This window comes from Taeniopygia guttata, chromosome 8 (assembly GCF_048771995.1).
Source record: "Taeniopygia guttata chromosome 8, bTaeGut7.mat, whole genome shotgun sequence".
In the NCBI taxonomy this organism is placed as follows: Eukaryota; Metazoa; Chordata; class Aves; order Passeriformes; family Estrildidae; genus Taeniopygia; species Taeniopygia guttata.
In genome coordinates this window covers 14,381,400-14,396,138 of record NC_133033.1, presented here as the reverse complement: position 1 = coordinate 14,396,138, position 14,739 = coordinate 14,381,400, and positions in this window count along the sequence as shown.

Genomic DNA, 14,739 nt, shown 5'->3' with positions numbered 1-14,739 from the left:
TATGCAGTAAGGTTTTTATATATATTCTCTGTGCTCACACTTGTTTTATATAATCACCACCAAAATTCAACCCACTTGCTTTCAATTTTCTTCCCATGTTTACATCTGCTTTTCTTTTCTTCCCATTATTAAGTTTTTTCAAACACATTGTTGGACATCAAGGATTCAGTTCAAAGTCAAGAGCAGCAATTATGTCTGTTCTGTTTGTGCACAAGTATTGCTGCCTTAGTAAATTAATTGTCACATGGTGCCATCTACTTGGGCTTTTTTGTTCAGGGGAAAGCTACTGAGCTGTTTTAATGTGTTTATATGCACTCAAAAAGACAAGAGAATGAATCAGTGTGTGTTCAGGACCTATTCTGCTTCTTCCATAAACACCAGAAGGGAGGGTAGACTGGAGAAAGAAAATTCTTTCTACTCAGTTTGTGGAAACCTAAATCTGCCCTTCTTACAAATAAAGACCAGAAATCCCAGTCTTAAAACCCTCATGTACAGAAACAGCTGAAATTTTACCAGACAGTGACTTCACAGCACAAAGCCACACCAGTTTTACATAAGAGGTCTCCATCCATCTGCATTTTGAGATACTGTCAAAATGCAGGAATGAAAACACATTCCAGCAGAAGGATGGAGACTAGAAGCTTTGCTGAGAGGGTGCTCTTGAATGGAAGTATGTTTTCTTTGCTTCATTTCTCTGCTTCTCTGGAAAAACCTAATAAAGCTAATTTTTCTGAGGGAACAGATATGAGGTCATCTTTTAAGGGTTTTTTCAATGTAAACTGTACTCAGACTAGGATGCCTGCCAGTATTATTATGCTCCTAAAATCTTGCTTATCCATACCATCAGGTTGTCCTTGCCTTCCAGAAGTAATGAGTATGTAGGTTTCCCAAATTCAATATGGGCTTCAGAAGCCTTAAAAGTCTTTAAAATTCTTGACTTCTGCTTAAGTGCCTTAAGACCTGGCAACTAAATGTATGAAAGGCTCCACCTTGTTTGCAGTCAGAAGAATGCCTCTTTTAAACAAAATCAGGTTCAATAACACACATTTGAAAAAGTCCTGGAAGTTTATGATGGTGACTTGTCTTGGGAGACAAATAATGCTGGGCCTCATACTGCTTTTCTTTAAGGAAAATTTTTACTCTTGTTTTGTTTCCCAATTCAAGAACTTTTTTGTGTATGAGATAATCTTTTATTTTCAAAACTACAAGGTACTTTTTAGACTGTTGATTCCCAGATCTGAACAGATACTCTCCAACAGGTGGTAAAGTAATTTTGTCTCTAACATGTATATAGATCATTACAGACTGCATCCCAGAGCAGGTGTTCATGGATAGGGGTGACCATTTTCCATCTGTTTGTTTTATTCCCTGTCTTATTTGTCACTATTAAATGATTACTGCAATGACAGAACTTCCCAAGTATGCATTACTGCATTTCTATTTCAGCCTGGAAGCAAGATGATAGCCCTGTGGCATGCATACTGCCAAGGGAAGACAAATATGAACAAAGTGGGGCTTTCAGTTCCTATATCTTTGCAAGATCTTTTCTTTAAGCCTTATGGAGTTATTTTAGCAATGAACCTCTGCCAGCGCAGGCTCAGCTGCAGAGCCATCAAGGGCAGAGGCAGAACTGAGCAGAAAGCAGGGCAGAGGGTGGTCAGGAGAGCTCTGCAGGTGATGCTGTGCCCAGGGAGAGGACAGGGGAAGAGATGGACACAAGCTGTGCCCAGGTGTGGAGCTGCCTCCCGTGCAGCCGAGGCTCTCTCTGGCCATCGTGCCATGCTGCAAGGAGCAGCCAGCTCTGTGCCTGTGCTGAGGGAAGGGGGAGACTGGGAACCTTGGCCTAGGCCCTGGTGGAGGCAGTGGGCACAAGCTTAGGGGACCAGTTAAGTTCAGCCTAAAATGTTAAGCTGGACCGATTGATCAAAATTATATAACCCAGTACTACTTCTTTCTTGGTTACCAGTACTGTCAGTTAACAGCATAAACCTAAGTTATAAAGTGTATTTTTATTCCACTACTCTGTTCCATTTGTCTATAAATATTCCAGTCTTAAATAAATGCCATCATAAACTGAAGTGCTTCTACAAAAGCATGGCATTATTAGGGACCAATCCTGATCCCTTGTCCCTAAGAGCATCTGCTGTTCTCAGAGTGTAGGTAAGAAGTCAAGTTACCGAACGTGCATCAGAGTTAGAGCAAACCTTGGGTTAGCAGCGTGGCACCTCACTGAAATGGCAGAGCTATGGGTTACAGAAAGTCTGGGCCAGTGTCTGGCTGGCAAAGTTCTCCAGGAGTGGTGGGTCAGCTCAGCATCAGGGCTATGAGATCCAAGAGCATAGGGGTTGGCACTAGCTGCTCTTATTTTTAGGGTCGTGAGTCAATCAATAAGGGCTGGTTGGTTTGCCATTGACAGCTCCAGGTTCCTGGTGGAAGAGCTGGCTGTTTTCCATGGAGAGGAGCTGCTCCCTGTGGGTAGGGGCTGTCTTGTTCGCAGTCCAGAGTAAAGCAGCTAAGAGAAGCATCCCTTTCCTGCATCCCAATACACCTCTGGTGCTTGGACTGCTGGTGCTGGTTTTGCAGAAAGGTGGGAACTGTTGGCTCTTGATACCCATCTGCAACTCCCTGATGTATTTCTCCTTCCAGATGTATATTTTTCATAAATCTTAGGTTTTTAGAAATGGCAGCATAAAGTTTGATTTCTGTTCAGCAACCTTTTTTGTGACCCTCTTTCCCTGCTCCATTGACCTTGAAAGCCAATTGGCTTTCTCCATAGTGGATGCATGGGGCAGCAGGAGGGCTCTGGACCTGGGGGCCAGCAGCAGGAGCAGCCATCTCCTACAGCAGCCAGCAGACACCTCTGCCAGGACAGCAGGGAAGGGAAGGAGCTGTGTGCCCTGGCACAGCACACATTAGAAGTGAATGGCACTGAGGGAAAATTCCCCGGGAAACGTGTTTGCACAAAACACCTAGAAGCCTTTCACACATTTTTGAGGTGGGGACAGGAAGGCATTGGGGGAAAAACTCTGGGTTGGAAATGTATTTCCAACTATTTTTAAAGTAAACAAATTCCTTTTGAAGTTATGGGTTTGTTGCATAAATTGTACATTTGACAGAGTAAGTGGTGGGATGTTATGGTAATTACTAATGTCCCTTGAATATTTGGTTAACCACTATATATAATCCCAAATGCAGTAGCCTTTCCAGGGAGAATTTAGATCAACCCTTTGGGCAGGATTAACTGTTACTCTCTTGTTTCAGCAACTTTTCAATTATTTGATTCTAGTACAAGAAGTTTTCCATTTTGAGAGGAAAAAGGTGTCCTTTTGACATCTGACTTTTAAAAACAAGTTCCAAGTACCTGTGTGTGGTGAGCTGTGAGGTGACTGCCTGGGTACTGGGCAGGAAGGATGGGAGAACTGTCCCAGCTAAAGTCCAAGCTCTGTTGTAGAAATGGATTTCTTTGCTCCTAAGAGCCAGACACAGAAAATGTGTGACTGCAATGCTGAGCCCTGTATTTCAGGTCAGATTCTTGCAGAGATATTAACACTTGAGAAGACTGTTCACATCCCTATCCTGCTTCTCCTAATGGCAACCAGAACATATCCACCCTTCTTCACAGTTTTTCTCCTGCCTGTTATTTTGTTCTGATCCTCCTTGTCAGTTTTTCCTAGGAAAGTCTCCCTTGAGTCAGCACCAGTATGTGTAAGCTCAAGGCAGAAAGGTGATCTGTTCTTCCTAAGCTCAGTTTTCTCTGTGGGAAATGACATATCTTTGGCCTATCACTATTAAAATAGTGCTTGAAGATACAAGCATATACACTTACGTGATTGCCTAAATCAGAATTTTGGTTTTGTGTATTAAAATACAGGAAGAGACCTGTGCTTTCAGGGGAGTTTCTAGTCTGGATCACTTGCCTAGGCTGGGATTCTAAATGACATCAGTATCTCTCTGCTTAGCTTTAGAGCATGGTTTTATAAATTTTATTTGTATCCAGTTGTTGCTATTCATTTTCAGCCCATTTGCTGCCTGGTGGGATACTCATCTTCCTCTTCATTACCGAGGCAATAAATGTCTCTCAGTATACAGGTCCCAGCTACCCCATGGTGTGTCCTGTGAGGATTCCAGGCACTCTTCTCACATGGGCTCACTCATCCATCCACAGCCACTTCTTCCTTTGTTTTCCATCTTCATGACAGCTTGTCTCATAAATTCAAGGGTGACAGAAGGGATGCTATGCTGCAGTAACAACCAGGTCAGCTCAGACTTCTCAGTTGAGTTGTAGAGAAATATTAGAGCCTAGACACCTTTTGGAGGACAAAAAGGGTAAGAAGGAAGTTACTCGAATAAGAGAGCTTGAATGGAAGGGAGGTGGTGAGACTACTGGCAGGAATGGAAAGGAAGAGGCTTAGGAGGCAGGTGAGGCAGAGTGCAGTACAAGGCACAGCTGCTTCCCAGTACTGCTTGCATGAGCTTGGAGGACTTTGGTGTCTGTCATCCCACAGCCTTTCATAAACCTCATTTAAATTTTAAAGTATATTACGGCTCTTGTATAAAAGTAACTCCATGCTACTCTTTCTACATATTTCTGACTCATTTCCATAAAAATAGCAGGTTTCCAGTGAGTACTGGGACTCGGGCACGTGTGTAAGGGAGCTGGTCTCCACTAAACAGATGTACACAGTACCCAGCTGGGAAGGTGCTATGACATTTAGAGCAGACATCTGTGCTATTTAACAGGAGATAATCCCATGCACACCCAGCTACCATGCTCACAGCCCTTTCCCAAATTATGCTGGATGCTCAGATGTTATGATTACTCAACAGAAAATAATGCAACATTTCTAAGCAGGTTCTTGATTCTGGGTTGAGTGAAGGAAGTTCATTTGCATTTAAATACCCTTAAGCCCCTGAAAGAGTTTGAGTTTTTCATTACGTTTGGAAAATAGCTTGTGCTTCTTTTCTAGGCCCCAAATGTTATTCTCTTCTTTGCAACCAGCCCTTGTCATTTCTCTGCAAGTCTTCTCATCCATGAGCTGGTCCTTTGCATGCTTCTTTCCTAAGCTGGCCATCTGTATACAGATGTCTACATATTCTCAAATTTTGCTGTGTCAGCCATTTCTGTAAACTTCTTCTTCCCTATAGGTAGGTTTTCCTAGACGTTTCCAAGAGCACCTTCACTTGAAAACTTTCTTGTTTTGTTACTGCTTGTTGTAGATTGCAGAGCAGCAGTTTATGGGTGGGGCATTCATCCCGGTGGGTCCTTTTGTGATACCTCACTTAAAACTGCTTTTTGTGTTTGCCAGGATGATTCTATGTTAACAGGTTTTTATTATGAAAAGCACAGCTGACCTTTAAAGTCCAAAGGCCGTATTTATGAATGACTCAGCCTCTTCTCAGTGTGGCTGAATCTTACAGTATGCAAACAAAAGCCAAAGCATATTTCTCCCATGTAACTTTTTGAGAAAGCAGTATTTGCCTCTGGCATTCACCAAGGGAGCTTTCCCTTTGTGTGCAAGAGGAAAATTGGGCAGGCTACAATAAAAGGCATTGTTGGTCCCAGCATGCAAAGAATGATGATCCAAGAACTGAAATAATAGAAAAGTGTCGGGAGGGAATTTATTTCACAAACATGTCAAGATAGCTTCAGGCTTACTCAAGTTTTAATTCAAGCTTCTCATTCTTCTTAAATTCTTTCCAGGCCAAAATGGATTAAGTAGTTGCTAATCTTCAATCATTCAGCATTTCCCTGGGATCAGGGTTTGGGGATGGCATTGGTGTGCCGACATTTCAGCCTCCGGTTCCTTAATGACAGTAAACCCCAGGGAATCGCAGAGTATGTACTCTTGCACTGTGACTGGGGTCTCTCTCCTCAAATTCCATTGTGAAGGTCTCTGCAGGAAGGGCCTTCTTGCTTTGTGTCCTGGAGAGTATCTGTCACAATAGTCAGCAAGTATGATCAATATTGCACCCAAAATGTTCCTAAGAGGTTATAAGCTATCGTTTTTCACGGAGCTGGTTTCCAGACTCAAATATTGTCTGACAGCAGTGCTTACAAATAATTGCAAATAGGAGGAGAAAACTGGTCTTGCTGTGACATATCTCGACAGATACTGCCAGACTTAGACCTTAGGAAAAAAAAAATTAAGAATTGTGTCTTTTGGTACACTAGTCCTATTTGGGATGTTGTCCAGATGAACTGACAACAAAACAAAAATAGTAATAATAAAACATTCCTATATAGACATTATTAATTCTTTTTCCTAAACCTCTCTTTTTAAAAATAAAGTCTCCTAAGAAGTTCAGAACATGTATTTTCCCCCGTCTTCTACCTCATTACTGCTGGAAAACCCCTAGAAGCTAATGTCAGTTAAGAATTTGCAGTAGCAGCTAAATGTAAAAATGATGTAATTTATGTCCCGTGTCCCTAGCAAATATAACTACAAACCATGTTCACAGCACTGCAAATTACACAGCACTTCAGCAGTGTGAGAGATGGCACATTGCCTATTGTGATAGACGATCCCACATCTCTAACTAACTGGGAGCTTTTATGAAAAAGCGGGGCACCCCTTTGCTGCTTAACTGATGCAGGGCAGCTGGTCTTTTTCTCCTTCAAGGAGGATTCTCCTCGAGCTTTATTTGCAATGGCTTATGTGCATTTGAATTATTTGTATTAAAAGATAATTAGTATGGCATTTATTGGTGAGCTAGAACACATTGAGATGAAGTGAAATTTTTAACTCCTTTTTGCATCAATAATAGTATCGGCCGTTCAATATTTTACCTTTCTCTGATAGTGGAGATGTTTTCATTATCTCTAAGGTGCCCCTGCGCTTCTCTGGCAGTATAAATTGTTCATGCCTGCCTTTAAAGCCTCTCTGACCTTCCAGAGCAGTGCACCAGAGGCTGAGAATAAATTGGAACCAAAATGCTACTAAAATGGCCCAAAAAAAGTGTAACACTGGCAAATACTTTATAATGTTCACAATACTCCTTTAACCTTCCTCTTCCTCAGATGTAAATTAAAAGGTTATGGGTGGCTTACAGGGACTGATGGGTTCCCTCTGGCCCTTTCTTTTCTACCTTGATGTTTCCCTGTTCAGCTAGTCTTATTTAATGTAATCTAACCATTTTATGCATAAACAAAGTGATTTATGCAACAGAATGTTTTGAGCAATGTGGTCTGGAGCTGTTGGGCTGACTAGAATGCTATATTATCTTTGGGTTTTTGGAACTTCTTAGACCTCTTGCTCTTGAATCTGCAGGTACTAAATGGGTTTTCCCAATATAATTCATAATAAAATGTTAATCATCATGATAAAATAAGAGGCCAAAGATTTAGTGGCTCTTTCCATTATCATATTTTGCACTGTTTCACTAATAGCATTAGATTCAGACTAGACATTTTGAAAACTTCTGGAAAAAATGCATATTTTGGTCAAGGACGATTAGGAGGAATTCCTGGAAGCTGTTTGCATTGCTCAAACTCAGCTCTCCATTAGTTACTTTTATTTATACAGCTCCAAAACCATGCCAGTAAAATGAAAGTAATAAAATTCTATGAGATATTTTTGCTATATTGTTCCTTATGAGGGGAGTAAAATTTCGTCTTTCCTCACAACCCAGGCCTGCCTCAGTTCACAAAAGATGGATGAACACTGTAATTATCAAACACATAAAGGATTTGGCTTCATTTCCAAGAGAATCAGACAAGTCCATCACAGTGCAGTCGGTCTCCCTGCCTCTGGCGGGCTCTGGTGCCGTACCTGCTGGGGGTTACTGCCCGTGCAGGTGAGCGTCCTGCTGCATGCCCTGCACACCACTCGTGCAGTTTGTCAGCACTGCACCCCGGACACAGCCCACACATGGGCAGCAATGCAGATCCTGTGTGCTCAGGGGATGGCTGGAAAGGATGTGGGGAAGCTGAGTCTGAGCAGAAGAAACAAATGGCCAATGCATGAGTAGTCAGGAGGGGAATGATGAATGAGAAGTGCCCTGAACAAGGGAGAGTGGGCTGAAAAATTCAATGGGAGGTGAAAAACACTGGAAATGTGGTGGATGAGGGAAAACACTGCCCAGAACAGCCTTGTGAAAATCTCTGTGGGGCACAGAGGCTGGTGGCCACCACAGAGCATCTGCAGTGCTTCAGGAGGATTCCTCACTGGTAGGGCTGAGTGCAAGCAAGGATTTATTTGGGAGTTTTGTATATATACATCAGTGCTAGCAACAGCAGGTCTGACTGTAATGAGCTTAATGAATATGGCACAAGGGATATTTCAGGTAGAAGGCAAAATGTGGGAATTCTTGTGTGTATAATTAGGACACTTGGCAGCTGGGTAAGCTTTAATTGCCATCCAAAGCTCCTGATCTTGCCAAAGAATGAAGAGTGCGAAGAGAGCTATTGATTTCCATCTGGACAAACTATTTACTTTTTAGTGCTCATCAGCCTGATGTGTGTCTTCATTCCCTGTCACTGCTGTGATCAAGCTAAAGCTGCTTTCATCGGCAGATTTCAGGTGGGATTTCAGCTGAATATGTGGTTAGAATTACAAGGCGTTAATGGCAAAAACTGACTCACTCACCACACTGGTAGTGCTCAATGTGCTGTTAGTTTTGAAAATCCCCACCTATCTAGGTGCTTACATAAAGCATCTCTTTGCTGTAATAGCCAGTTGTGTCCCAAAAATAAAATGGGCACAGAGTGAGCCTTTTCTCCCTGCTCAACAGGAGAAAGTTAATGTTGATTTTATATGATGCATGTTTGTTTATAAATGTGGTGTTACTGAGCAGAGGATTAGATCAAAGAAGTGGATTTTGCATTTCTCTTTGAAGACACAGATGTCCATAGTCAACATGATAATTTCTGGGGGAGGCTTCCAAATTTCATGGGCTAAATGCCACATTTTTTCCTGTCCTTGACAGTTCCCTTGTTCCAGGGGGATGTAGCTGATGTGGGTCATGATCTTGAAAGAAAGAAACAAAGAGAAAACTATTATGTATTATTATGTAGTGATGACTACATAATACATAATGACTACTAGGGAAAATATAAATGGAGTATTTTTGAAAAAAATGTTGAGGAGAGAGGAGGTAAAATTATTTTTGCAAAGTGATCAAAAAGCCCACACGTGCTGCAGTTTACAGTATGCAAATAGCATTCTTAGGCACCAACATTTTTATACAGCTACTCAATCTTTGTGCATGTAATGGAGAGTGGTGTGCCCATGCAGGGTAGATGTGCACAGAGCTTTTTCTGATCTACCAGGAGAAAGCACCTTTCCTATGAACACAGGCTGAGTTGTTCAGCCAGCAGAAGAGAAAGCCCAGGGAGACATCACCATGGCTTTCCAATACTAAAAGGGGGCTTATAAAAAAGAGAGGAACTTGGTACATAGACAAGATAGGAGGCAAGAAGGAATAGTTTTAAGCCAAAAACAGAGAGATTTAGATTAGATGTTTGGAAGAAATTCTTTACTGAAGGATGGTGAGACCCTGGAACAGGTCGTGCAGAGAAGTTGTAGATGTGCCATCCTTGTCAGTGTTCAAAGTTGGATGGGGTTTAGAGCAGTGTCCCTACCCATGGCAGGGGAGTTGGAACTAGAGGATTTTTAAGGTCCCTTTCTGTGAATCTATGATATGTCTAACATGGATTGATATGGTTATTGACTAGCCATTTCTTGATACTTTTTTTTTTTCTTTCTTTAGGAAAGATTTAACTTGATGCATAGGTAAAAAATAATTAAATTCCAATTGGCCCTATTGGAAAGAGTTTCCTTTAGTAACTGATCCCATTAAAGTAGCCTGTAGTGGAAAGAAAGCCTTATATGTGAACAAGAGAATAGAGATTAAATTGGTGTGTTTTAGATTCATATTTGCCAAATTTAAAATAGGAAAATTATGTCTTTTCAGTTGGTTGATCTTGAATTATGTCTTACATATTAGAATATTTTAGAATCATGATGTTGTGTGTGTGTGTATCTCTCCCTTTCTAATCAGAAGGTGACAATATACACAGCAAAAGTCATCTGGTACCTCAAACAGCTGTTAAAATACAACAGTTATTGATATATCCCCTTTGCTTATCAGGGTTGGGTTATAGTTGCATTTTATACACAGCAGTTCTACCGTTGGTTATAAAAATGCTTCCCACATGACACTGCCTTATCATCTTCATTGTTTCTGGAGAGAATTTGAGAAATGAGTCATGGTGTGGTATGTCCCACATAGGATACTTCAGATGCTCCTTTTTACAAGGTGCTTCCCCAAGCCTTTGACTTTCAGGTCTTGAAAGAAGACTACTCAAAAGTGGAATCACCTGAAACCATTAATTATCTTTTAAAATTTCTTTCTCCTGTGAAAAATAAATGAAAGAATGCTTTCCCCTGTGCTATTAAAATCTGGTCTATATTATTTGCAACTGAAAAGAATAAGTATATAGTTCCATTACTGCTGTTAATGCATCTGTTGAAGTGAGCAGATAATTATACTTTAGATCTATCTATCCATACTCTAAAACTATAGTCATAATCATTAAATAATTATATTTTATAGAGATGCACAATAAAATGTCTTCCATCCCCACTTACTGTACTTATTAACATATGGCATTTTTTCCTTGATTCTCAAAGGAATAAGAATATGAGCATTTTGAGGCACTAGTCTATATGTATTTATAGCAGTGAGGAGTAGAACTGCCAAAATGCATGAAATTTTCTGTTACAGCTTTCAGAGAAATCAGTGAGAGGTCTCTGCTTTCAGTGCTGATTTTGTCTTTGCAGTTAGATTGTAAAAGGCGTAACTGGTCCTCTGCATTTGATTTCCCAAGTACATTTCAAACAGACCTGAATTTACATGGTCAGCAAAGTTACTGGCAGACACATTCACTGTGTGAACTGACTTCTCCTAGCCATTTATTAGGACAACACTCATTTCTTTCCAATAACGTGGTTAGCAGTGTTTGTATGTCAACCTAAAATTAAAGCGGTTGGAGTTCCACAAAATATTAAGTTGCTATCAAATGTAGAAGGACAGAGAAATCTAAATAGTAACACATCATACAGAAGCTTAAGCATTGGTGCAGAACATCTGCAGCACATAGCAAACAGTAATTTACAGGTCATCACAAGTTCTCAGGATTTCAGGGGGAAAAAAGGCTCGTAGCCATCAGTTTCAAGACAAGACCAGAAAATATGATTGAGATATTTTATTGGTGTAACTAGACATAGGTCCCTGGAGCTGAATACAGGTGTATTTCCATGGAACTAAGAGGAAGGAGCTGATTTTAGCTAGAATTCTTCCTAAACAAGTGAAAGGATAGGCGGGTATACATAGTATTATGTATAGAAGGTTGCTGTTGATTTTAACAGCAGTAAATCAGTTTAATCCAGCTTTTCCTCATTGTGGTTTGAATATGCTTGAGGTGGAAATATTTATTTTGAGTTGTACTGATTGGTGAGAGAATTCAGATGGACCTGTGAATACTGAGTTGCTAACAGCAGCTTCATGAAGGTCAACAAGGAGAACCACAAAGGTTTGCAAATGGGTAGATCTGTACACCATCTGTACACCATAGGGACTAACCAGGAGCCCTGTAGAAAAGGATCTGAGGGTTACTGAGAGCTCCAGGTTCAAAGTCTGCAAATATGCAAATAGTATATTGGGCTGCACCAGGATGATCATGGCCAGCAAATGGAGAGAAATTGTTATCCCCATCTAGTTGATACTGGTGAGGCCGTATCTGGAATACTGTCTCTGGTCTGGAGCTGCCCCATGAAAAGAGATTGAGAAACTGGAGATTGCTCTACAGAAGACTACCATCGTAATTAGGAGTCTGAAATGTGGCATGGAAAGAGATTTGGAGGGCTAGGCTTCTTTGGCTGAGAAATGAGAAGGCTAAAAAAGGAACTAGAAGCAACCTATGGGCACTTGAAAGACAGTTAAAACACAATGAAGACAAAGTCTTCTCAATAGACATCGAGGGTAAATCAGGCAGAAGTTATGCCTTGAAAGGTTTAAATTGGACATCATGACAAAACTTTTGCACTACAAGGATACATGATTCTAATACCAAATACATAGAGATAAGCTCTGGTCTTCTTACTGGCATTTGGAAAACAAACCTTAAAGCCCATAGATGCTTCAGCTCAGCAAGACCTCAGAATGAAACATTAGGTGCATCAAGGTTTTATCTACTGAAGGCAGTGCCCTGCAGATTTATCTGCTGCAGGCAGCATCCTCTGTGCTGCCTCTGATCTCTGTCATGTGTGGTGGCACTACTTGCCAGTGACATTGTTGGGAGTAGTTTTGCCCCTTTCTGAACTGCACCTCAACTGCACCATTTCTCCACTCTATTTCAGCTGGTGAGCTTGAGGTATCTGGAAACCTCTTGGTTAAGTGATAAGGAGCAGCAGTTCAAATGAAACACATTGATCACCCATTGCCTCTTCAAGCCTTCCAACCAGTGTCACTCACTGTATACTATCTGCCTCCATTGGAAGCACCTACCCATTGGGCCCCCCTGGTGGGGCAAACAGCCGCTAAACATTCCCCTTTGATGAATACAAGATCATTTCAAGCCTGTTCTGTGATGAATTCTAGCAAGAGTTATTATCAGCTGGATACACTAACACTATAGCTGCTCCTTGTATCCTTCATTGTTGTATATTCTCTTAACTCTGACACGTAGGACAGCATATTAATAAAGTTGGTAGAAAAGCCTACTGAAAATCTTTAACTTTCTTAGCTTGATTTGTGATGTATTTATCTGCTTGTTTGCCTCTAGCACTAACCTCAGTGCCGAGGAAGCTGGCAAAAGAACTCCTTGCCCTTTGCAGGAGCACAAAGAAAATCACAAAGTTATTGGCTTGTGTGCATACACACAGATACAGGAGTATATGTATCTATATATATGCACACATACATTCTGTTTCATGAGGCTATAAAAGCTAATTCCACTTTAACAAGTTTCAGATAAATTTAAAGCTTCATAGTTGCATTTGCAAGTTATTGACCAAGTCAACACAAAAAATGTACAAAGCTTTTATAAATCAAGGCAAAATATGCCTAACTGAAAAGAAGGGCTGTGAATTAATTTTCAGGCAGCTGGCTGCTAGAAGGAATGAGAAATGCAAACCATGAAAAGCAAAAAAATGCTACAGCCAAATGTCACTGTCTCTTCCTGCTGAGCTTGCGAGGGCTTTTCAGGCAATGTGAGGGAAGGACAGCCTGCCACACCTGCAGGGTGCTGCCAGCTGGTCAACTCTCTACAACAGGGAGGTGTAGTCTTAGGGTAAACATTTAAAAGTGACTCAAGTTACATTGCAAAGGGCTTGGATCCTTTCAAAAATATTAACTTGCATCCATCAGCATTTTTAAGCATTCGCTTTTTTAGGCAATCAAGACATGGTTTTGATAGTAGATATGAAGGGAAGGCAAGAACCCAGCATATGCATTTTTCCTCTTGTATCAGTGCAGCCCAGTTTAGCAGCCGTGATTCAGCAAGGGCTTTATCCCTCAAGAAACCCCACAGTAGGCACCTACAGCACTTCACAGCAGCTGGCTTTGGATTCATGAGACCCATTGAACAGTAGCTGCATAAGTATAAATGGTATGAACCACTTCCCCTTCTACTACTAGAGCTGCTGCTTTCTTGCCAAGCTTATAAAATAGCATACTTTATTAAAAATGCTGTTGATGGCAGAAATGTTATGTTGCACTTAGAACAAGAACCATTTGCAAGACACTTTTCCTAGTTCTGTCTCCTCCTTCTCTTAGCTAGAATAACATTTCTGGGAAGTCTGTCCATCAGGGACACAAATGGTGCATTTCTATAATTTTCTGTAAGAGATATGTTAACTTATGTAATTCAGTATAAATTTCCACAGACTACTAATCTCATTTTTTCATCTCATACCTGTGGTGTCTAACCTATGCTCTTCTTTTAAAATTCAAGGAGTGACTTTTCTCCAGCATAGAAAGAAGGGTAAAAGTGGTCATAAGGCATGGTGAAGGTGAGGAGATAGGAGCACAGAATGTGAATGTCAGAATCCTGCAGCTCTTGCCTCAGTGATCAGTTTGCTCAACCAAGAAAATCCAGAAGTTGATTCTGGTTGTACACAATAACTGAAATCTATTGTAACACAACATGTGGGAAGACTACAAATGTGAGGAATGCCCTGTGCCTCTGCATGTTGTCCAGGCTGCTTGGGGCTGTGTCACAGCAACAATGATGCCAAAGCTGACTTGCAAAGAATCACCCTCTGACAGCTTTGTCTCCCAACAACTGTGTAGCTGTCAGTTCATCAGAATTCCTCCTTCTCTGCAGGATGCAAAATGCCAGCTGAGGAAACACCCAGATTATTATCCCATATCAGACAAAACAAATAGTGTTTCCCCTGAACCAGCTATATATAGAATTTGTCTAACCCCAGTAAGACACTGAGATAGCATGGGTTCAACTCAGGCAAGGGAAAATGCTGCTCCCCAAAAGGTTTTTTCTACAGGCTGGCAGATGCACTCTTGATATGTCCAGAAGAAGTTCTGGATGGCATAAACTGTCTCTTCTTCCAGAAGTATTTCTTATGTAAAGAATAGATACCAAACAAATCTGTTCAGCGTTTGGAAAATGTAAAAGTACTTGGTAGCTTGTCCATGCAGTGGGTTGAAGTGCCTTATTTTCTGTTCAATGCCTTCAGCTTCTCTAAATGAGGAGCCCAGACACTTAATTATTTAGTAGAA